At 47.8% G+C, this 19,895-nt stretch overlaps 1 protein-coding gene and 1 long non-coding RNA gene across 2 annotated transcripts in view; one reads left to right on the top strand and one right to left on the bottom strand.

Annotated features, from left to right (window-relative positions):
* Positions 1-13,782, bottom strand: part of C8H1orf21 (chromosome 8 C1orf21 homolog) — a 106,021-nt gene extending 92,239 nt beyond the window's left edge. The window contains exon 1 of the mRNA XM_067001485.1: positions 13,586-13,782. The gene's annotated coding sequence lies outside the window, so the exon portion shown is untranslated. The remainder of the gene's footprint in view (positions 1-13,585) is intronic.
* An 18-nt stretch (positions 13,783-13,800) lies between these two features.
* The window catches only part of LOC136791365 (uncharacterized), an 80,271-nt gene continuing 74,176 nt past the window's right edge, over positions 13,801-19,895 (top strand). The window contains exons 1-2 of the long non-coding RNA XR_010833196.1: positions 13,801-14,342; positions 14,494-14,588. This is a non-coding gene — a long non-coding RNA (uncharacterized lncRNA). The remainder of the gene's footprint in view (positions 14,343-14,493; positions 14,589-19,895) is intronic.

A 19,895-nucleotide genomic window follows, 5' to 3' on the forward strand; every position in this document is an offset into this window, starting at 1 on the left:
GGGAGCGGGCCCCTTCTGCAGTCTGTCCTTCTGCGTCGTCATGCCTCCTGCTGGTTACTTAAAAGCTACAATAAACAAAGTTACGGGTGTTGTAAATATACTGCCAGTTACCACATATACCTCATGTAGGGACACATGCCCTTCTGCAGCGTTACTTTTCAGAAGTGCATGCATTTCTGTTATCACTGCTCTCACATCTGCACAGAGTATGGAATTTCTTTTGCGTCAGCGGATACCATGACTAAGTAGAGTAAGAGAGAAATTGGTATTGCAGCAATCAATGCTTTGTGCAAGTCTTCTTACCCGCTGGATTTTGCACAGTCCCGTGGCACCGGGTGAGCAGCAAGATGGCTGGAAGCCGCAGATGGGAGCCTGCAGCCACCAGCCTGCATCTACTAAGTGGTGCACAACAGATGGCCCTCCACTGCTGCCTTTTATACCCAGTCAAATACCATGTTGTATCACTACCAAACGACATGGGATAGTTTCTGAGATGCAAAAAATATATATGTGTCTACACACAGACACACACATACAGAAAATGAGTGTTATCAATTCGCTTAAACACAATTCTTGTCAGAAGAACCTTTATTATAGGTATTTTCTTAAATGTTTGCATTCGTCTTTTGTTCAGTATTTTTGCTCGTATCCACACTGAATTAATAAAAAGACATTCTACTTAGCTTACAAAGCATTAACTCACTAAAAAAAAAAAGCTGATGTGAACTTGCTTGAAAAACAGAAAAACAGAGAAGAAACAGCACAGCCCTAATGCCGCATGAGGCTCACACTAGTTCAACCACGCACCCAACACAAAGGCATAACCCCAAATCTGCAAATCCTACGTTCATTTTTGTCATATAAACTGAAATAAAACCTCAGCCAGGCCTAGTAGCAATTACAGCTTATGAGGAGACACCGAAAGATGGAACCAGTAACAGCCTGCGGTGCCCCCACTCACCTTCAGAACAGAGGCATTTCAGCTGGCTGGGCATTACAAACCCTGGGTGCTTAAAGTGCTGCCGGCTCATCACTTCTGTCCCTGCACGCTGTCCTCAGCTAAGGGAAGAGAGTCTTATGGAGAACCGAAGAATACAGTGCAAGTTTATGGTGAAAGTTTAAACGTGGGGGGAAAAAAGACACAACAACTGTATCCTGATTTCATAAAGTGGGCAGGCAGAAAACTTGGGGAAAAGTGCTTTATGAAGACTTCTGGGGGGGGAAAAAGTGCAATCTTAAACAAAAATGACCAGCTCCACAGGTTCATTTTTCTGCTGGCTTAAGAGAATCTAAAAATAAGTTTGTTACCAAAATAAACCATTGAGAGTATAAACACGAGAAAGAGTTTTTACACTAGCATGCATTCATATGCCACAGTCACTGAACAACAACATGCAGGGAGCAAGAGCACTCCCACAGTGCTCAAAATTCACTATTTAAATTGGACATTCGACTCCTTATCGGATGATAATCCATCATCCCTTTGGAGAATGAAGACATGCAAGCACTTCTTTTAGCACCCATCTGAGAGGAAGACTAGAAAACCCTGTAAAAAATGAGAGACAGGTAACACTCCCTCCACACCCCCCAACACAACTGAGCGGTTTCTTCTGGTTACGGACAGGGGAAATACCTTGCAATTTCTCTGAGCTTTTACTCCTCAACCACCGTGTGCTCTGTACAGGTGGTTTGCATTTTTATATTATCTCACATACATGAAACTGAAGGACAAGTGGAACTGCACAGGCAAAAGAAGGCTTCGCCTTTCCAGACCTCTCGTCTTAACTGTGCCACATAAATAAGCCTTTTTTTTTTTTTTAAAAAAAAAAGTTAACAGCAACCTTTCACTACGATCCTGAGCTTTCCAGAATCATTGTTCTCCTATAAGCTCAGCTGGGGACGTATGGAAACAGATACGCAACAGGAGGTGACCGCCCAAGACCAAGCTTCAGGACGCGACACCGCTGCCCTTGGCTGCAGCCCACCGCCCGGGAACGGCCTCTATCCTCGTCATTTGGGCAGGCTCGTTTCTTGCATTGCCACTTTGACAAGGAGAAGTACCATGAAGGCCAGCACCCTGCCATCACAGCCTACCAAAAACTCTTCTGGTTCTGAGCCTCTCACTCAGAAAACGTTTATCCATACTACACACTGTATAAAGAACAGCAAAGGAAGCCTTTTATCATTTCTACCTGCTTGGGTACCACACACCTTGAGATAGTAACGCAAACCATGTGTGGGCTGTAACACAATTTCCTTCCAACAGCAAGTGCATCCTGGTTTTATTTAGTCAGCATCTTATCTTCTCCTTTTCACATTTCCAGCCTCGTGCCATCAGCTGTTTAGCTCTTCGCATTTCATCTCCAGATGTCCACCTTGTCACCTCCTTCTTTAATGCATTTATGCACAGTTGTAGAGTTCCCCCTCTCCACACCATTTCTCTGCTCATTGATACCGACTCCTGACGACGACAACCCAGAAACAGGCCCAGGCTCTGCTCCTACCCCAGAAACGAAGAGAAACCAACCTTTCAGATGTCCTTTCATATGCCTGCATATAAGGCTTTCATAGTAGTAGCCACAAAAAAACATCAAAAATCCTTCTTCTAAAGCACTTAACAGTATTAAAAACCATTCTATCTCTAAATGCTCGGAAGCTAAATCCCATACTTACTAAGCTCAGCAGTAAAATTCTCCGTGACTTCAGCAGTACCGGGTTTTGGCTCCAGGGTACCGAATACAAGCAAACAAAGGGCCTAAACCTAATCTGCATTGATATTTACATAATTCTGCTATATGTAAACAAATCAATATAGCCACAATATTTGATTGTACTCCTGTCTTCCATGACCGATGAGTCAGATTTGCTCGGTTACAGTTAGCAGCAGCATTAACCCTCCACCAGGTAGCACTGCCTTTGCCCTGCAGAGAGCAGCTCCAGGAGCCCCCAGGAAACAGCAGCAGCCACCCCAGCCCCGGGACAGCGTCGGGAGCATCAGTGTTGGCCATGGCGGGAAGAGGAAATGCTCTTCTTCACAACTGAACTTAGAAATAGTATTTGGAAAGCAAATCTGTTAGGAGAACTGAATTAAGATACTGAGGTTCAAGCTCATCAAGGGATCTAGAAATATAATCCACATTTCACTCCATTTAATAAAAGAAATGTTTCCGCACTAAGCAGAGGGACCTGTTTTTATTCTTCTGACATCCACAAGGCACAAAACAGACCACAGTCCTACCATGCTCGGCACCACACAGGCACCCAGAGGGCCCCGAGCACAGCAGCTCCAGCTGAGATCCCCAGCTCCCCCCCGGAGCACCGCTTGCTACCACGCCACCCTTCCAGCTGTGTCCGTAAGCGTGTGCGTTTCTGCCTCCTTACTGCATACTTTTAAGCTGATTTTCTGGTGCGTGCTTGTTCTCCTTTATATTTCTTCCCAACATTCTCTAAACCTTTCCTTGCGGGCGCTCATTTCGTCCAAGCCTTTCTGGAACAGATCTATAACCAAGTAGCAAATGGGATAAAACCCAGGGGAACTGTTAAAGGCAGCTGCACGCAGCACCAGGGGGGTGACATTGCCAGGTAAGTACAGCAAAAACAGCACTCTAATTTTAACCAGTATTAAACTTTGTCCCAGCTTATCTCCAGTGACCAGCCAAACCTACCAGACGTGCTGGCTGATCACTGGGAGGCAATGAGTAGACAGAGGCGGGTAATCCAGCCCGCAACCCCTAGCGCCAGGAGGCACACGCTACCTCACGGGCGAAAGTAACCCCTGCCTCCTGTTTTACATCTCCTCAGCATTCAAATTGAGTTACAAAACCAGTCGGGCAGTCTGATGCTACAGGAGGGTGCTGGTGTCTCCTTGGATCCGGGGCCAGGCTGGCGTTCCCACAGGCAGCGTGCCCCAGCTCCCTCAGCGTTCTCCGATACCCACGCAGCTCTGGCGGTCCTGGCACAAAGCAGCAGACCATGAAGCTCACAGGTGACTTTTTCATACCCAGGCACCCTCAGCATTGTCAGAACAACAAAACCTGGTCCCATTTCAAGCAAGTTCATGAGCCATCACCGGGACTGGAAAAAGGAACAGAGAAAGAACGAGAAGATTACAGCGAGGGAAGAGAAGAACAGGGCGTTGGATGCCTGGGAAAGCACAGAGGTCACCGATCTGCTCGTTCCTGTTGACTGCCGGCTTCTCTGACACTGCGATTCACCCGGTAGGAGCCATCAAAGGAGAAACAAAGAGTCTTCAGGGCCACCTCCTTCCTTACTTGTGGCTTTTATTCCTCAGGATATTCAGAGTCACAACCAAGATCAAAAGCAGGGCTCATCTCACACGCTCAGAAAACCCGCTGCAGATTTGGTCTTGGATAGCTTCCTTGGCATGGCTAATTCGCCCGTGACCTTCAGCCCTAGCCGTGCCACACAAAAACCGTACCGCCTCCTTGTGAAAGGTCATGTCTTGGAAAGTGGGCAACACTGACCACGACTGGCACCACTCTAACGTGCCTTTCCCAAGCACGTGCCGAAAGCAAAAAAGCCCAACAAGAGATTTGTTTCTTCTGCATTTTGTTTCAGGCAAAAAAATAGAGGAACACAACAGTTATTCCACTATTTGCCTTCCTCTAGAAAGAAAAGGGCTGCAATGGCAAGAAATAGCAAGCGGGTTCTTTATGTGCTTTCCCCAGGGTGGAGGAGAGGATGAGATGTGCCCGTTATGATGCTGTTCTCCATCACAACCCTTACCCTTGATATGCACAAGATCGCTCCTATACCCGACACCAAGAGCTTTATTTCACAGCCAGGCAGTACTGTACCTGTCGTTGGAGGGGGAAGGCCGGAGGGGAAAGACAGCAATACAACTATTTGCCTTACTCCAGTTAATCATCTGATAACATCAGGAGCTAAGAAATTCCTCCTCCTTTAGGTTGGCTACTGCAAGCCAACCTAAAACCCCAGAAAACGTGAGCCCTCAAACTGCAGCACCTAGTGAACGTCCTCAGCAAGCTCCGCCTTCTGCTTTGCGTCTCCTCCGGTGCCCTGCTGCTGCCCAACCTGTTCTGCCTACAAAGGAAGGGCCTGGTTGGGTTTGGACGCGCTTCCCGCCCACCAGCAAGAGCTCTCTGTGATGATCTGACCTGACCGCGTTTGCTCTTGCTTCAACCTCGGCACGGGAGGGAAGGGAGCTGGGAAGGAGGCGGCGGGCAGAGACCGGGCGCGCAGCCTTACCCACCGCTTCGGGAGCTGACTCAGCAGCGGGCGGGTGGCTGCTGACTGCTGACACAGACCTGCAATAAATCGCTACCTTTCTGGAGCAACAAGGAAGTTGCAGCGGTGACTGAGTCATCCCCCGTCCTGAAGCCGTTCCAGGAGCGGAGCCACGGCCGTCCCCCTGCTCTGGGCTGCACCTCTGGCCCGAAAATAGCTTTCAAGCCAATCCCGCAGTCATCACTCCAAGCTGAAACGCTTTATTTACACTCAGCAAGAATTACTGTATGGTTTTGACACTGCTGAGAGTCAACCGGTGCTTAAATCATTTGGTTAACAAAGGAGGCCATTTAACTACAAGAGTTACGCTAAGCACGCAATGTTTTCTGACCCACATAGAAGCTAATAATTTCCATTTTATGGAGCCACTTTGCATAGCCAACCAATCTTAATGGCCAAAACAGGCTGTACGAAAATTAATAATTGAAAAGCAGTCGTCAGCACTGCTGTGCCACAGGTGACTCGCAAACCTCGTTAAACGGCAGTATTAAGCTTCTAACAACTTTCTGGGAAGCTGCTCACCTCAAGAGGTTCTTTTAAGGCACTGGCTCACAGCAGGACAAGCAAGGCAAGAAGCACAGGCGAACACCATCACCAGGACGTCGGCCTGACCCCTGGGCTTCAGCCGAAGAAGGGACTGCGGTGCCACAAGCACCGCCGAGCAGGACACGCTGTGCAGCGCTCCCTCCAGCCAGCCGCTCGACCTGGTTTCTGCCACAGGCTTCTCCCTAAGGCCAAACCCAGCCCGCCCCAGTCCCCACACACCTGCTAGGAAGCTCTGACTGGTTTGCACTCTATTCATTCTCCTTTAAGCTCTTTCCCTGATAGCGCCCAAGCATCTCTTGTGGAAGAAAAAAGGCTCGGAGACTAGCACAGAAACGTAAAGGCAAACAAAAACTGCATCACGAAGCCTAGGATTTTAAAATCTTAGAGAAATTACATCCTCCAAATCCCATCGCAACTCAGTGAAGCATCAAGCTCATAATTTTCCATTATGCTTGTAAAGATCCCCAAATAAATGCACAGTGAAACATTGCTTGACAAGGCCAAGCATTTGTTGTTCTCCTAAATGCTGTTACTAAGTCTGAGGCCTCTTGTTCCTTTTTTTCTTTTTCTTTTTCTCTTTAGGAAATACTCTCACTCTTGCCAAAACATCAGAGATGCAGAACGCTAGTCATAGGAAAATCCACCTCAGCGTCAGCTCCTGTCGTTGGGGGAGAACAACAAACAAACCCTCTACTCTCAGCTGGCAATCATCACGATCTGTCCATTCGGGTTGCGCCACTCCTCACCGGTCTGTCAGGCTGATGGAGTCTGTCTGTTCGTGCTGGGGACGCCAGTCGCTGCTGACGTCCTTGCTCAGGGCTGTGCCGTGGTCCCCGGTACAAATCTGCTCCAGAACACGCAGACAGGCTGTTGCCATTTCAAAAGCCTTCCTGGCAGATTTCTGCCGACTGAAACAGCAAGATTTGGGGCAGCCAGGGGCTAATTTATCTCTATATGAACGCCTGCAGGTGTAATTCTCACAGCTCTTCCAAACAAATGATTTTCACTGTGAGGGCAAAGGAAGACTACCTCCTAAACCCAGTTTGTTTGGATTTTAATTAGTATCCACCACTGCAGCGTATGAGACAAAAGAAATAAATGCTCCCTCTCCCACAAGCATCAGGGAAGTTTCAACCTCAAAGATACATGTATGACATGACCAAAGCAGAAAGGATACGACTTTTTTTTTTTTTTTTAAACAGAGAAAACCCGACAGAAATTATTTCAGAAGCTTGTTCATTGGGAGGTTTTGATTTTCGTTTGGCTAGTGCAGGCCAGCCACTTTTAAATGATAGGGCCCCATACCTGACAACTAGGGAGTAATTAAAAACATGTATCATAAGGAAAAGCTATCTTCATAAGAACCCCGAGTGGAAAAAATAACAGAGACAACGTTAGAAAACCCCGGCTGCTTTCTCTTTCACCCCCAAAATACTCATACCAGTTGCTGCTCTGTGCATTTCTGCAGTGGGTGGAGGGGAGAGCAGCCATATCTGCTCCCCCGGCTTTGGCCTGGCTCATTCAGCAGCTTCGGTTCTGCCACTTCAGATTCGCGCAAAAATAAAAGCTCAGGAGAGAAAGCTGAGCCCCCGGGCATCCACCAGACCACAGCTGCCACGTGCGTACGTAAGGAGCGCGACTGCCCTGGAAGGCAAAGAACAGCACCCGGTCCTTCGGTCCTTCAGCATCACAACCACACCTTCAAGCACCGCTCGCGCCGGCTCCAGAGGGCACCCGGCTGCCGCGGGCGGCTTCCCGGGGCGGCAGTGCTGCGCACGTCCAGCCCCGCAGAGAGACCCTCGCCACGCTTACTGCGCCTCCGCTGCCTTCACGCGACGGCGTGGCTGAGAGGAGGAGGCCCATGGGCAGAATGAAGCAGCAGGGCCCAAGCTGGGTATTGCCGGAAGAGAGAAACATCTTAGTCAGCCCTCAAAGCGAAAGATGAAATGGGCTTACAGCCCACTGCCAGCCCTACAAAGGCAGCCTTGGCTTTGTTTTACCAAGCGATTCTTTCCTCTGACTGCTTCTAGCAAAGACGTGCAAATACCCGATACTTAGAACTTTATTTAACCGTTCACAGAAATGTAGTGGCAATTCTCCCCATAGGCAAACTTCAACCCCTTTTCCCCATGATCAGGGCATCAACACCAGCATGCCATCTAGAAACCTGCCGGGTTCACGAAAAGTGCTGCGCCACCATAAGAAAGGCAAGAATAATAATGTGCTCCTGACCCTGCCTTCCTGCTAAAACAATCTGCCCGCCCAATATCCTAAACTGCACAGGCTCCACAAATCTAATTAGCCACAAGTCGAAAACGTACAGGTCTATTTGTCAAATATGCACAATTACATTAAAGTTGTCATGCTTTTATTAATAAAAACTTGGAAAGAGATGAGATGAGATACAAATACAAAGGAGAAAAGTTTAAAAGGTAAGTGCCTCCCCTTCACCAAATAGAAAGCTGTCTTTGTGCGGACAGTGCAGATATTGGGCAACTTGGATACATTTTTCCTTGTTTATTATAAAAGCAGACGATCACCAAGGTCCTTTTATGTTCTGACGTATGCCTGGGCTCCAGCTAAATATCGTTTCACGGAGTCCAAGGGGTGAGGCGATGGTATTTATAGATACGCTCAGGGCTAGAATTTTGGTCAGCAACAACATAGCTATGGCCCGAACCGCCCAACACACCCTTCTGGGAAAATGCCCACCTGTATATATAGATCCTGCCACGCTCCTCCTATTAAATACGCATTGCAAGCAAACTTGCTTTTTACCCACCGGTTTTGGAAAAAGATCATGTCTACAGCTTCCCGTTAAAGAAACGCAGATAGAAGAAAAACAGAGGCCACTTGCTAGTAAGAGGAAAGACCCTTCCGTGATCCTGAGGCTGCTTCAGGCATGCTCAGTGGTTTAGGTTTTTCAGTACCAGCAGCACTTGAGCTCCCCTCCCAAAAGCGGGGCCCGTCATCCTAAGCACAACCCACCCGTCAGGAGGAGCCTCTGCAAACAACTCACAGCTCACGTACCTAAAGCAGACAGTGCTCCACAAAAGAGGCAGGCAGAACAAATGCATTTCCCTGGTTTAGGTAATGCATTAAGAGCTCAACGAGCTTAGAAGAGCCCTGTCCAGGGGCTGCCCAATATTCCATCGAAGTCACTTGGCACTGGCATCTCTTCTCTTCACTGCACAGCTACCTCCCTCAGAGGCACGCTACAGCAGACACCCATGCAGGAGATGCTGTTGGATTAATACTCTGTTGTGGAGATCTTCCCCATATGCACGCCCAGTTGTTTTGTATAGCATCGCTATGTAAGTGTCTCTATTTTTAAAACAAACAGAAAGTGTTTGCCAGGTCACTCTCTACTCTTATCCCATCCGTAAACCGGTAAACTGAAATTCCACCCACTTTAATCCTAAATTCACCGGCTCGAGGGTGCAATAGCAGTATAAAGTGACAAGACAAACACTTTCTGTTTGCTTTAAAAAGTGAAAGTCTGACCCACTTTAAACAACAGGATCTCAGAAACTGCCAGAATAATAAAGAACAAATGAACGGACCGCTGGAGGGCCTCTTTTAATAAACCAAACCTAACTGCCATTACCACTATAACCCACACAGACGCCTGGACCACCAGTACAAAAGCAATTACCGTAGGTTGATTCACAGTCCAAAGACCCCACTTGCCCGCTACACAAAGAAATTGTGGATTTAAAAGGCAACTTCTCAACACCCACCCATTCACTAAGTGGTCTGGGATGGTGTGGTGAAAGCTAACCAGAAGACCAACGTAGGGAGCCAGTCCTTGGTTTTGCTGTGTGATGCCACACTTCTTGGAAGCTGTATTTCTTAACTTCAAGCTGTTCCATACTATTTTTCAATGCTGTTTCCCGCATCCTTCCACATCCCCTAAACTGCTGCACCAAATACCTTGCAAAGATTTACTTTGGCAGGAATTTCAAACAACATTGCTGAAGTCACTGCTTGGCATACAGCAACTCTTTTGTAGTCTGCATGGTTCATGAACTGAGACTTACTGACATCTATGTACAGGATGTATAGCTGCAGAAATCTCATTACTTCTTGGGTTTTAACATATTTTTTTGCATACAGTCACCTAAATGTGACAGCTGCAATGGTACATAACTAGGAAAGGTGACTGAAAGTGTTGCTGGGAACATACCTTACTGCAAACACATGGCAGTTATCTTCACATACATTCTAAGGCTTGTCAACATCTCCAAACATAGTATTTTCCATGTAAAAATCTAAAAAGGAAGATATTCTCCCAAACCTCAGATAAAATCACAAGACGGGTGCTTCAAATGGCTGGCCGTAAAACAAACAAACAAAAAGATTTTAAATACTTTTCAGAGTGCACAGCTGCACTGGAAGTTCACCAGCACAGGACACCGTGAACACTAACGCTGTGAACACTAACAGGTTTTCAAAACGCAATCAACTATTCCAGAGAAGCCCGTCCATCAGCAGCTCTTACACACAACTGGAACTGCCAGCCCAAAGTCCTCGCAGAGCAGGGACTGCTGGAAGACTGCACCAGGACAGCGACAACACTGCAGTTAGGCAGCGCCGTCAGAGGACAGACACTGAGCTAGACAGAGCTCTGGTCTCCCCGAGAGCAACTGATCTTGTTCAGCTCACGAAGCTGAAGAAGACACCGACCTGTCAATAAATTGGAGTTGAAGTAGACTAGTACCAGTAGAAGACATGGTCTTAAAGTTACTGACTGCTCATCACATTACACACCACCTCTTCTCTGTGCGTCCTACAATAATATGGCCTGAACGGTATTTCCAGTTGCCAAAAGTACTTTTTTAGATTCCAGTACACCCAAAATGTGCTTGCATACATTTAGTTGCAAATACGTAATATAGCACAAGGATAAGCCGGTAGCATAGTAATATGAATTAGCAAGTGCCTATGAAATCCCTTTGCAATTAAGATGCCTGCTTAAACAGAGGCAACAAGGAAATAAGTAACAACAATTAAAAACAAAAAAAAAACTTTCCAGAATATTTTTTGAATGATTATACAAAATACAGCGCTGTTCTATCATCTTCTGCAGAAAGACGGAGGAGCAGCACCTTACCTTTCCCTGAACAAGAGGCAGATTGGAAGGGCTCAAGCTCCACGTCAATGCAAAGGCCTCCGGCCATCTGACTGACATGAGTCAGTTATTCCTTCTTGCCCCCAAACGCCCTACGCCAGTGCACACCGTCATACCAGTGGGCATATTTCACACTACAGTATTTTTAGAGCGAGGTGCGCTTCCACGGCACCGCAGCCCACACGAGATGGCTGCACTACGAGCTGTGACCACAGATAGGGGTCCCCAGCTAGGCCCTGCACAGACAGACTCAGACAAGCGGTCCTTGCCGTAACACGGATAAACGCCTCCCTCCTCTCCAGCTTCTTCCCCCACATCGCACGCTTCCCTCTCCTGCCTCCCAGCTCTCAGACCCGCCGGCACGGTCTCACCTTTGCTGTGCCGGCGCTGCTGATGCCTGCGTCACACAGCCCATCCCACCCCAGCCGCGCCCCATCGCCTCCTCTCCGAGTGGATTCAGGGAGACGAGCCTTAAAATCTCTCCTGCCGCAACGCTGCTTCCACGACAACAAGGAGAAACAGCCAACTAATAATGGACTGGTTGAGGGGCTTGCCAGCTTCAGCAAAGACGTCTGGAACGACTTTTTTCTTATACAGCTTCCAGTTGAGCGTTGGTCATCTTGGACGCAACACCTGTGCCGCAACAAGCAGAGCCCACGCAGCACCCCAGGCAGCGTCGGGCTGGGCACAAAGACGTTTGCTCGTCACCTAAATGAAGCTGCAAGCAACTTTGCCCACGCACGCGGGCTGCGCCTAATGCACTGCAGAAGCTCCTGGAATACAGACAATCAATAGTAAGCACATTATAATACTGAGAAGTTTACCAAGACATATTTACTACGTCACTGTGTCCATCCCTTGCGTTTTGGTCAAATATATGCAATGCGCTAACTGCAGCACCTCTCTCGGCTACAGTCAACCTAACCTATGATGTTATAAATATCATTTGTTTACCCGAAGTTGAATGATCATTTCAACTTTGTTAATCTGATTGCGTAACAAACTACAGCAGCCTTAAGTAACTAGGCTGCAGTCTCCAGGACAGATTGGTCAAAATCACTCATTTCAGCACCCTGCTTTTTGAAAAAAACAAAAACCAAAGTGAAATAGATAATGCAGAAAGAAGAAAATCCAAGCACCTGGCTACTGCTTTCAGAGCTGGCTACAGTATGAGATGTATCGCAGCGTGCAGATGCGGCGTAATAACTTCACACCTGGTCCAAGCTGCTAGCACAAGCTAATGTGAAACGTTTGCAACCAGAAAACAATGTTGCGCAATTAAAGCACACCCTGTTATGTCTTACTCGCAGCTATCACATAGGCTATTAAGCAAACTATGCAGCGTGTATACAGCGGATTTCCAAAACAAGCGATCGCGTGTACACAAACAAAGGGCATCATTTTCATGGCGGGTCCCACAAAAGCCTCTCTGCCGCCTAGACGTGAGATCTCCAGTCGGCAGTGCCAAGCTGGCCCTGCCCTCCCTAGGCCTCGCACCCCTCTGGAAACACACACAGACACAGCACCTCCCGAGACAGAGTAACATTTCAAGGGTCTTTAGACGACGGGAAGATTTGTAGTTGCGTTGTATTACATTACCACCAAGTCTTACACCAATCCTGCCGCCCCATTATACAACACTTGGGCTAACGTAAGGTTAAGGAGCGTCAGGCAGCGTCAATGTGCTCAGCTTGTACTGAAGGGCAAACACCTCCGGCCCCTATATGTGGCAGATGCTCAGAAACCTGCTGGTTAGCAAGTTCAGAAAGCAAAACCGAACCGCACGGATCACTCCCAGCAGGCTGGGGCCAGGATCCTTGCATCAGGATCCAAGCGAACGGGGCATGTGGACGGAAAAGGCCGGGCGAAAGGGAAAGCAAAGAGGGCAAGGAGCGCGTTCGGGCACCTCACCTCCCACCAGCCCCCGAGGAACGAAGAGCCAGCACGAACAAAACCCACCCGCGGGTCGCGGCCGGCTCCCCGCAGGCCTCACCGCCAGGCTCCCCCACTCACCCCGCCGGGCGTCGGCCAGCGGGCGGCCCTGCCCTGCCCTGCCCGGCCCTGCCCTGCCCTGCCCCGCGGCCCCCGACGGCCCCGGCCGCCCCAGGGGCACGGGGGGCCTGCAGGGCAGCGCCGCGCCGGGCAGGGCAGGACCGGGGCGAGCAGGGGCGAGCAGGGGGGCGAGCGGGGGGCGAGCGGGGAGTCGCCTCCCTCGGGCTCAGCCGCACCGCCAGCCTGACACCTACCGGGCAGCGGCGGGCGTGCCGCCCGGCTTCGGCCGCCCGGCGCTAGCCCCTTCAAAGAGAACGTGGCGTCGCTTTTTTTTTTTTTTTTTTTTTTTTTTTTTTTTTTTGACACGAAAAACGCGCTGCTCCCCCCGCCGGGAAGCCCTGCGGCTGAGGGGAGGGCCCCGGCCCCGCTCCGTGCCCGGCGCCGCTGCCCGCACAAAGCCCGGCCGTGAATAAAGGCTCGCCCGCAGAGCCTCGGCGGTCGGCCCCCGGCGGAACGAGGCAATCCGAGGCTGCACGGCCCGGCTCCCGCCCCGGGGGGCGACGCTGGGCCCCGCTCCCGGCAGCCCAGGCCCGGGCCTCCGCCGGGGAAGCGGCGCCCCCCTCCCGCGGCCGCCCCGGGGGCGCTCACCTCAGGCACCGCCGCCGCCCCGCAGCGGCTCCCCCGCCGCCGAGAGCCGTCAGCGGGCGCCGGCCGCGGGCTGGAGAAGGGACGGGGAGGCGCGGGGCGAAGCGGGCGGCTCCGGCGAAGCGTGCGAGCGCGAAGGCGGCGGCAGCCGGGCGCGGAGCGGCCTCTCCGGGCAGCCGGGGCGGGCCGAGGCGGGGCCGGGGCGGTGCGGAGCGGAGCGGGGGGCGGACGGAGCCGAGGAGGAGCCGCCCGCCCGCTCCTCCCGCCGCTGGGGCCGAACCCCGGCCCCCCCCCGGGTGACGCCGGGCTCGGGGGGGGCGGCCTGTCCTGCTCCGGCCATTCACGGTCGCCCTCGAGGCTCCTCCGAGGAGCCGGGGCAGCGGCTCCTTCCTGCCCGGCCCCGCCGCCTGCGCCCGCCGAGGCGCGCGTTGCGGGTGGCGGCTCGGGGCGAGGCGCGGTGCTGGCGGCAGCCTCTTACCGGCACCTTGCTGCGCTGCGGGCTCTGGCGGAGGCGAAGGCAGCGACCCGCACCTCGGCAATGGCTGGCCGCCACCGGGCCCGCCGAAATTTCAGGGCAGAGGGCTGGCAGGGTGCAAGGCCTTGCGCGGCCGCGTCTCCTCCTGCAGCGCCTCACATCCTCCCGAATCCAAAGTATCAGTTTGTCGCGCTTCGGCGAAAATCCCTGACTCGGAGTTGCCCAAACTCTAGTGGGATGAGAAAGGCAGATGCGCTAGCGTAACCTGTCCTCCCAGTTTCTCTGGTAAGCTCCCAGTAAAGCAGCAATGCCTAAATGTGCTGAGTAGGGTCGGACAGGGCCCTGACTCACGCAGGGGCGGTTTGCTGCACGGGCTGGGCTCAGCGCTTCGTGCTTTTAAAATTAATGAGAATTTGTGCGTGGGCTCTCGTTACAGAAGTGCTGAACCGGCAGTGACCTGGCCTCACCTTCTGCCATGGCAGGGACGGGGGGCTGGAGGCCTGATGGCCGTCTCTGTCTCCCTGATGTTGGGTAAGGACACACCGGGGCCATGTAAATATACAGAAATACGTCCCCGTTTCTGCTTAAATGAAGGCAATTGGGCTGGACTGGGCAAAGATTTATCAGTAAGGCTGAACCCTGGAAATCCTTTCCCCACCCCTTAAAGCTCAGGTCCTTTTGGCATTAAGTTTAAACACCATTCCCTTCTGCAACTGTATCCCTACCATTCTTTCCTCCTTATTTTGTAGGATTATCGATAACATTAGCTAAATATCTCATTACACTTTCTCTACTTCACGCTATGGCTTTGAGACATTTCTGCATAGCTTCCTGCCTCCAAAGATCTCACAGATAAATCATCTGGTGATGGGTATTATTTACATTGCATAAGAGTACAGGTTTGTTTGCAGAAGTACCCTAACCCGAAGGCATATGAATGCTGCACAGACTCATTGTCTGCTCTGTCTTGGCTATATTGTAATTTTGAAACAGATGCATCACACTTAAGGTTCTGAAGATGTTTAAAATAGGAACATATCCTTAATTAAAGTGAAGAGCCTCATAAGAGCCCATTTAACAGTAGTAAGTTAGTATTAAAAATGCCCCCTTTCTAATGCTTTGTGTCAAACACAAGTAATCAGACAGGGTAATGTAAAGTACTTGTGTCATGTTTATAGTCATTTTGAAAATCCTTTAAAAATTTTCCCGCTAGCCAGTTTGTCCTGTTCCATTGACTGTTACAAATAAAATTACAGTTATTATCTACTCTCTGCTTTTTAATTACTTCTCTGAAATCTTGTTTGCACACCGGGGATGGCAGTCATGCAGCGATAGGACTTTATCAGGTCAAGCTGTCGTTACACGCTCTCTGATTTTATGTGCAGTGTTTGTGTGAGCAGTTCAATACTTTGAAAGGGTGCCTGTGAGCACAAGGGCAGGGATTTGTTTCATTCTCACTCCTTGACCTAAAAGTCTTGTGACAGAGAAGAAATCTCTGTGGATGGACTTCTTGGCATGCTCTGGAGAACGTCCCAGCACCCAGAGCATCTCAGGGCAGGAGTCTCAGTGTGTTGGGGTGAGAATACACCAGACATCTACATAGGGTAAGAGATGCAGAAGCAGAGACTCCCCTGCCTTTTGTGTCCTTCTCCCACTCAGCAATGGGACACCACAGTGGTTCTCTACCTTATTGTGAATTTTTTTCCCCAAAATTCAATCCTTTTTAGCTTTATTGCAGCATGTGCTCAAAATTTCACAGGCAAAACTTTTTTTTTTGTATTCACAGAAGCAGTCTGTGGGTATGGAGGCATAGTTTTTCATGAAAATGAGTGTCGACTGAAAAAATGGAGGCTGGGGTGAGGCTTATATAGCTTTTTCAGGTTGTTTCTGCCAAGAAGTGCTACCATGTGAACTAGAAAGACTTTAGTAAGCATACTTTTTCTTATCATTTACAGTTTTAGTATCTTCCAGTAAACCAGGCAGAGATGTTTATATCTAAGGACATTTCTCCTTCACCATTATGAAAATGTTAAGATAAATAACAGTTTGTTTGCCAAATCATTGGCAAGATCCCATTTGCAGTCACTGCTACCTTCCTCTTTCTAGCAATCTAATTATTTTTCTCCGAACTGGAAATTACTACCAGAAAGGTGGACATAAGCAACATCAAGAGATTCCAGAAGAGGGAATATTTTCAACTCTAGGTTGACAAGTTTGAAGTTGGCCAACTTAGCTTTTTACCCTGTTTGCTATAGAGTGCCTGATAGTGTATCCTAAGACACATGGAGCTTTCACAGTGAAAAATACATGATTGCTATGCTGCTGTAACTGTGCTTCCAATAAAAATGACCAAAAAAGAGCAGCATAAAGCAAACATATTTTGTTTAGCTTCCATGAACAAACCTCTCTGATGTTTTCCTTGTGATGCATGCTGCTAGTTAACGTTCATAATAGAATTACTTACATGTATATCTACTTCCCCATGCACAAATTTGTTGATCAACTCTTTGTATACTACTGTAGTATAGTCAATGTTACTTCTAAAACAAGAAAATACTTATTTCCCTATTTTCTCATGCTTGATTTACTCATTTTTTGACACAGCATACTGGGCAGTTGTTTTTAGAAGCTGGAAGATGATAAGTAGTGTAAACAATTTCTGATCTCCAGAATGTATTTAGTACCAAGTGTCAGCTGAACCTGATTCTCTGCCCCTGCCTAGCGGTGCCTGAACCCGATTATTAGCTCATTACCCTGAGAACAAATTATGATTTTAATATCAAAATCAAGGGCAGGGCAGGGGGTTGTTTCTGCAAGAAGACAACAGCTTTCATCTTGAAAGAAAAAGAAACCAGCTTTCTCGATTCAGTGCTCCTGGTGCTGTGGGAATGAATTGACTTCGAGTGCGGTATCCAGGGACTTAAAGAGTAGCCAGAGATAAAATTTGCAATGACAAAACTCTTTCCAGCCTTTTCTGGTTAGAGGATTAATGTAAGAAAAAGAAAAAAAAAACTTGCAAGACACTCAAAAATCTTTGAAAGGAGAAGAACGAGGGTAGAAATGAATATCAAGAGAGTCGATAGCTCCAGACTGCAACTGATAGTCTTCTTTTGAAAGAAGCTCCAACTCCGGGCTAAATTCTCCCGTGCTAGATTTTAGAACCCTTTCTTCTCTAAGACAATAGCTTGTGTGCCACTGAAATCAATAGGATTGTAATCGGGAAGCTGTTACCAAGTGAGGCTACGTCTGACGTAAGTGGGAGGTTTGTTCATATTGACCCTGACACAGCAATGAACTAGCTGGAGCAGACAGGGATGTGTGCAATTTAATTTCCAACAAAGTCAGCAGGCTTTAAAGTTGTGCACAAATTGGTGAATTTGTGTCTCAGATTGAAATTTTACACTATGATAGATTATTTGTTGGCTTGATCGACATGTTTTTTCTATTCTGATAAATCTGCTTTAGTGGAGTATGGTTTTTACCCTGGCTGCTATATATTACCTCCAGTGTGGATGCAGTTGTGGCAGGATTATGTGCCTGTTTTCTTATGCTCATACTCACATTACAGCATGCTTACATTCACAAAAGAGCACTTTCAGTGCACTGTCACTAAGTATGTAGGGAGATTTAAGTGTTGCAGCTGGTATATGTGCTGAACAAGCCTCAAAGATATAAAATGTAAAAGGGAGTGTTGGAAAAGGCAAGAGGGTAATTAAAACGGTGGTTTAGAAACACTGATTTAGCCCGTTTATAGAAAAAAAAAAGTATTTGGCATCGAAATGTCAGTATTTCCTGATACTTTAATGAAGCTCTGTATTTCAGAAATAGGAAAAATTAGAGAAGTCATGGCCCAGCTTACAGATAAATAGGTGAAATTGCTACACAATTTTCCTAATTAATGATAGTTGAGAGGAAAACTAAAATGTGTGTAAGTTGTTGTTGGTCTTAAAGGTTCTAACCGATAGGTGTCTAGAACCTGCCTGGGAGATGCTAATGTAAACCTCAACCACAGCACATTCATTTTCCCTTTAAGAATAATAGTTCCAAAACATGGCACTATTACCTAAACATGCTGATATTCAAAGGTCTTTGTAAACATAATCTTTAAGGTTGGAAAATACAATTACCGTGAAAGGATTCTGACAGCCAGGATGATTAAGCCATTCCTCTGTCCCTAAGGACAGGAGGAGAATCAGAGCCAGGCTCACTTGGATGAGATTGCTGGTGCTGCTTGATAAGGAAGAGAGGACAGAAATGCACAGGCTATCTAGATTTAGTCTCCTTTCATGGATTTTCCATGCCCTGTAAAATTTACAGATGTCACTTAAAAAAATTTGTACAAGATGGCAAACTTGCTGAAGTGGGTTTGATGTTGTAAATCAAGGAGCTGCTCTTTGAGCTGTTCTGCTGTTTGACAAGCCATGCAGGAACAGACGCGTGAACTCCCCGGCTTCTTTTTAATGGTGCATTAACATCAAAGTCTAGCTTTACATATTTAAATGATTACAAATTAGTGCATGTTTGTTTTGCACAATCTGGCCCTGCTCATTGCATTCACTGTCATTAAAATGGAAATAGTGTTAATCTGCAATAAAGAAAAAAATGGATTGCAAATTCTCAGCGTATTAGAGAATGCATTTTAACAAATAAATAATTATTTTAGAGTAAATAATGCCCTTGGAAATGTGGATTGCTCTTATTCACCTCACTGGGTAGTACACCTGTTCGGAGGGCAGGATGGCGACGGAAATATTTAAAAAGAGTCAAAGATTAATCTGCATTACTTAAAGCTGAGTAATACTCCTGAAGTTTCTTGTCTACGTTTTTGTCATCACAGAATAGGGCCTGCATTAAAAACTTGGGACCGAAAGCAAGCCCAGCTGTAGGAGGTACCTATAGGTACTCCTGGGAATTTTCAGAAAAGCTTTACTGATCACAGTTTTATGTGCAATGTTTGTTTCTTTACTCTTCAGATTAAATTATTCTGTTTATACCTGGCCTTGCAATTAGGCAAGATAAGACAAGACAAAATAGGTAGATAAGTCCTCAGATAAGCCGTGAACATTTTGGATGCTGTATAAATGAAAATAAAGGTCAGTGTCAGAGCATCCAATTCTGAGGTCCTGATTCCAGATTAATGAATTAGGAAAGCTGTTTGTTAGTTGCAGGTGAAGGCAGAGAGGAAAAAGCAAGCAAGAACTGTAGTGTTCAGTTGTTCAACTTTGTTGGCACAGCATGGATACAGCTGAAGTTAATACATTGAGATTGTTAGCCTAAAATGTGTTTCACCCTGGGATGGGAGTTATAGGCTGTGTGCTTATACTGCAATAAGATAATCCTCTAACAAGGTAGTACATGATCTGAAGATACAGGAACTTAGTGACAACCGAGGACTGGATACTGTGCTCCTGCTTAAGACACCAACAGAAAAGCCATTTGATTTTATTGTGCAGAACTGGATCCAAAGCTCATGCTGAGTAATGCTAGTTCCTGAGTTAGCACCAAAAGTGGAGAACATTTTCTTCTAGTCTACACTTGCTTCTCACTTCTGCTTTGACAGGCTAGCATGTCTTCTGTTTATTCCTCCTAAACTAACATAGCTCATTTTGTCACTAAATTCTTAAATAGCACTTAGGTGAGCAGCTCCATCTCCTGATCTGGAAAGGTGGCACTCTCCTGTTGGGAGCACTGAGGGACACTCTGCTCACCAGTGAGTTCTCCTTCTGGCACAGGTTTTTGCAAGGCACACATCCACTCCCACTCCTCCCCTCTCCATCAGGAATGTACACAGTTTTGTCTGCATTAGAAATCAGACCCCATTAGTTAGAAAAAGAGAGA

This window comes from Anser cygnoides, chromosome 8, assembly GCF_040182565.1.
Source record: "Anser cygnoides isolate HZ-2024a breed goose chromosome 8, Taihu_goose_T2T_genome, whole genome shotgun sequence".
Taxonomy (NCBI): domain Eukaryota; kingdom Metazoa; phylum Chordata; class Aves; order Anseriformes; family Anatidae; genus Anser; species Anser cygnoides.